This window comes from Elephantulus edwardii, unplaced genomic scaffold, assembly GCF_000299155.1.
Source record: "Elephantulus edwardii isolate Elephantulus edwardi_28Jun2011 unplaced genomic scaffold, EleEdw1.0 scaffold00033, whole genome shotgun sequence".
Classification (NCBI taxonomy): Eukaryota; Metazoa; Chordata; class Mammalia; order Macroscelidea; family Macroscelididae; genus Elephantulus; species Elephantulus edwardii.
The window spans coordinates 9,162,052-9,167,476 of NW_006399783.1; positions in this window are offsets into that span (position 1 = coordinate 9,162,052).

Below are 5,425 nucleotides of genomic sequence, written 5' to 3' on the forward strand. Positions count from 1 at the left end.
AATACTTTTATGCAGTACCTCAGCTCAAAGGCCTGATGGTCTCCTTCTATCATTCCTAGTCATTGTTCAGCTCTCTGACACATAGCAAGCAATTGCAATGACCATGGACTGGTCAGACACATCTTAGTCTCCAGACTAACATCATTGCTCTTCAGTACTCTGACAAGGTCCAGTAGCATTAGTTATAACAACACAGAAATTATTGATTATCAAACACTCACACACTCATTATGAGCCAGATACTATTTGAAAAGAAGCCTGAGTAGCTCAAGCAATTTTCATCATCTGCTAAGCCAAACACTGGTCCTTCAAACTCACTCTGGGTTCCACAGACAAAAGGCCTTGCAATCTGTTCCCATAACATAGATTACAGTTGCATGTCTGCAGTCACCTTGATGATTGGTAATTACAACTGCTAATATATGGGAGCTCTGGTGACCCAGTTGTAAGAAACTGCACTGGAGTCTCGAAGATGAGTGGTTTGAGTTCTTGAGCTGATGCGTGGGAGAAGTATGGGCAATCTCCTCCTATGTGACTTACCGCCTCTGAAAATACACTGGAGGGTCAGCTACGGGTAGTGTCAATTTGATGACACACAACAACAAAGTACTTAGATGCATTATTTTACTTAATTCTCTCAACAATGACTATTACCCTCATTTTATAGATTAAAAACTAAAACCATCAATCGCTTTATTTAATTATTATTTCTTTAATAACTATTAGCCATTCCTTTACTCAATGCGTTTGCATGGAACACTGTGTACCTCATTCTCCAGGGGCACAGAGATGAATCAGCATATGTTTTTGCTGTTATATGACATCGAGTCGCTTGCGACTCATAGCGACCCTATGTACAAGAGCTCTAAATGCTGTTCTATCCTGTGCCAACCTAGCCATCTCAAACGCACTTATTCCCACTGCTCCAGTCACAGAATCGATCCATCTCACCAAAGATCTTCCTCTCCTTCGATTCCCCTCCACTCTGCCAAACATGATGTCGCTCTCCAAGGACCAGTCCCTCCTTGCAACATGCCCAAAATATGTCAGATGAAGCTTCAGAATCCTTGACTCCAGGGAACACTCTGGCTTCACACTCTCCAGGACAAACCTGTTTGCTCTCCTAGCAGTCCATGGTATATTCAACACTCTTCTCCAGCACCACAGCTCAAAGGCATCAATCCTCTTTCTATCAGCCCTATTCACTGTCCAACTCTCTGATGCATAGCACATAATTGCCAAAGACTATAGCCCTGATCAGGCGCACCTTAGTCTCCAGCCTGACATCGTTGCTCTTCAGTACTCTTGAGAGGTCCCTCACAGCCAACTTTCCCAGTGCAATTCATCTCCTGATTATCAGCATAGGGCCTACTTTTACAAAGTCTTAACAGTACATTTTCAGAAATAAGAGGGGGAAACCCAAACCTGATGTACACTGCATCTACTCTGTGCTTCTTTGTGACTATTTTATCACTGTATTGTCTATTCACTCTCTCAACTCTCCTGGAAGAGAAGAGTTTATCTAGATTGGGAAAACTGAGGCTCAGGATGTTCAAAAGACTTGCTGAAAGTCAGCTGGCGAAGGACCTGACCGTTCTTCCAGATGTTTCAGTGCCTCATTTTTGAAAGCAAATGTTGGGAGAGTAAGGAGAACTGGTGGAGCAATGATTAAGCAATTAGCTGCTACTAAAAGGTTTGGCTAGTGACTTTGTTTTTGTGACTAACTGACCTCGAATACCTGAACCCAAGAAATGAACGTGAAAAGAATTTATAATGTCCTTAAGCAGACTACCCTGGCCAGCCCATGCCGTTATAACCGGTCTTCATTGTTCCCTTGTCTTAGAAACTTCCTGACACGTTCAATTTGGTCCTCCCTTATTTGAATCATACATCTAATCACAATAAGTATTTTCTGTTATGCTAATTACTGGCATTTTTCTGGGCCTTGATTTTCTCTTTTTTTTACATTTCATGCACCAATATTGTTGCTGTTGTTTTAGCTGTCTTAGATTCTACTATATGACTCATAGTGACCCTACGAACAACAGATCTGTAATTTGCCCTATTCTCTGTCATGTTCAAGATCATTGTGACAGTCACTGTGTCAGTCTACCTCATTGAGCGGCTTCCTCTTTTTCCCTCACACACAGCCTTTCCCAGCATGATATATCTCTCCAAGGACTGACCTCTCCTGACAACATGCACACAGCATGTGACAGGAAATTTCATCATCCTTGTCTCTAAGGATCACTCTATACTTCCTCCAAGACAGATATGTGTCTCCTTTGGGCAGTGGTGGTTTATCACTTGTTTCTGACACCACAATTCTTCTTCTTATTCACTGTTCACCTTTCAAATGCAGACCAAGCAAATGAAAATACCAAGTCTTGGAGCAGGTGCATCTTAAACGGATATTATTCCTCTTTAGAACTTTAAAGGTAGTTCTTTTTTTAATTTTTTTTATTACTCTGATTTATTTATAAAGTTTGAATACATTGTTTTTCACAAAAGATCCCTCCTATTTCCTTCACTCCACCCACCCATCAAATTATGCAACCCTATGATTAACACCCTAACTCCCCCATCTTCACCCCTCTTTTTCCACCCTTCCTTCTGCCTTGCATCCCCATACACATTCTGCTATAATGGTTTTATACAGACAGTATTTGTTCTTGTGGGACTGAGTTAGTTCACTCAGCATAATGTTCTCCAGTTCCTCTCAAGTTAGGTAGTAATTTACAAAATGATTGCTCCTGTGTGCTGCATAGTATTCCATTGTATGTACCACAACTTCTAATCCATTCATTGGTGGCTGGACATCTGGGCTGTTCCCATGTTCTTGCAATGGTGAATAATGCTGCTATGAACATTGGTGTACAAGTTTCTGTTTGAGCTTCAGTTCTCATTTTCTTGGGGTATATTCCAAGCAATGGAATAGCTGGGTCATATGGAATTCTATACTCTGCTTTTTGAAGAAGTGCCAAACTTCCTTCCAGAGTTATATCATTGTACAATCCCATCAACAATGTGAAAGAGTTCCTATCTCACCACATCCTCTCCAACATTTTCTGTCTTTCTTCTCTGCAAAAGATCTAATTTAAAAGATTCTTAGCAGCAGAATTTTCCAGTAGGACACATCTTTTGATCTGTTGACTGATGCTACCACAGATGTTGATTTTTAATCCAAGTAAAATAAAATTGTTGACAGTTTCAATATTTAATCCATCTGTGATGATGTTGCCTTTTGGTTCAGGTGAAGATTTTTGTTTTGTTGATGTTAAGATGTAGTTTTTATTGAAAACTGTAGTCTTTGATCTTCTGCAATAAGTGCTTCATGTTTTCTTCACTTGCTCCAAAGTTGTGCTTTATAAGCAAGTTCATGTCATCTTAATAATGCAGATTGTTGAGGAGTCTTTTTCCAATCCGAATGCCACATTCTTTTTCATGTAGTCCAACTTCTCAAATAATTTTCTCTTTATAAATATTGAGTAGATATGCAGAAAGGATAGAACCTTGAACACACCCTTTCTAAATCTCAAACCATGTAGTATTTCCACTTGTTCTGTTTGGACAGGTACTTCTTGTCTCTGAATAGGTGTCTTGTGAACACAGTTAAGTGTTCTGGGATTCCCATTCTTCTCACTGTTAATTATCATTCATTATAGTCTACACAAATACCTTTACATACAAAATAAAACGAACATAAATATCTTCCTCACATTCACTGCTTTTAGCTAAGATCCATCCAACAACAGCAGTGATATCTGTTGTTCCATGGCCTCTTCTAGCTAGAATTTCTGGCAGTTCTCTGTTGATGTTCCAGACATTTTAAAATAATCTTCAAATTTTACTTGCATGTAATATTAATGATATTGTTACTTCCCAAACTTCATTGGATCACATTTGTTAGAATAGTAGTAAATATGATATCTTTCAGTGAGTTTGCCAGGTAGATTCACCCAAATATGTCGATATAGAGTGGTGAGGACATTTAGGGCTGTATCTCTTTCCTAAAACACCTCAGTTGCTATTCCACCAATTGTTGGGGCCTTATTTCCACCACCACCCCCCAATGCATTCAGAGCATCTTTAATTTCTTTTATTGTTACCCTTGTTCTTGATCATATCTTATTTCCTGAAATGTTTCAGCATTGATCAGTTCCTTTTTGTACATCAATTTTGTGTATTCCTTTCATTTTCTTTTGACATTTTGTACATTATTCAAGATTTTGTCCTAGAATCCTTTGGTATTGTCACTTAAGCTTGAATTTGTCCTTCAGTTCTTTCAGCTTGTGACATGTCAAATGTGTTCTACCCTTTGGTAGGAAAAATAGAAGTCTAAGTATAATAGAAGTTTCGCATTAGAACGATCAAGTGTTCTGGGATTCCCATTCTTCTCAGAGTCAGCCACAGTTTGTTATGATCTACACAGTCAAATGCCTTTGCATAGTCAATGAAACACAGATAGACATTCCTCTGGTATTCCCTGCTTTCAGCCAAGATCCATCTAACATCAGCTACAATATCTCTAGTACCACGACCCCTTCTGAAACCAGCCTGGACTTCTGGTAGTTCTCTGTTGATGTGCTGTTCCAGTCGAGAAGAATGGGAATCCCAGAACACTTGATCGTTCTAATGCGAAACTTATACTTGGACCAGGAGACAGTCGTCAGAACAGAGCAAGGGAACACTGCATGGTTCAAAATTGGGAAGGGCGTACGCCAGGGATGCATCTTATCTCCATACCTTTTCAACCTATATGCAGAACAGATTATCCGGGAAGCAGGGCTCTATGAGGAGAAATGTGGGGTCAAGATTGGTGGACGATTTATCAACAATCTGCGTTATGCAGATGACACAACCCTGCTTGCTGAAACTGAGGAGGACCTGAAGCGCCTGCTGCAGAGTGTCAAGGACTGCAGCCTACAATATGGATTGAGGCTCAATGTCAAGAAGACAAAGATTCTCACCACTGGACCAATTGGCAGCATCAGGATGGATGGTGAAGAGATTGAGATTGTACACAGCTTTAGTTTGCTTGGCTCCATAGTCAACAAACAGTCTTGGCACCAGCAGCCAGGAAATTAAAAGGCGCATTGCCATGGGAAAGTCTGCTGTTAAGGACCTCTCCAAAGTGCTGAAGAGCAATGGTATCTCTTTGGAGACTAAGGTGCATCTGATACAGGCCATGGTCTTCGCAATCACCTGTTATGCATCAGAGAGTTGGACAATGACCAAGGAGGATAGAAGGAGAATTGATGCCTTTGAGCTGTGGTGCTGGAGAAGAGTATTGCGAATACCATGGACTGCTAGGAAAACAAACAGATTTGTCCTAGAAAGGGTTAAACCGGGTGGCTCCTTGGAGGCAAGGATTCTGAGGCTCCGTCTAACATACTTTAGACATGCTGTGAGGAGAGACCGGTCC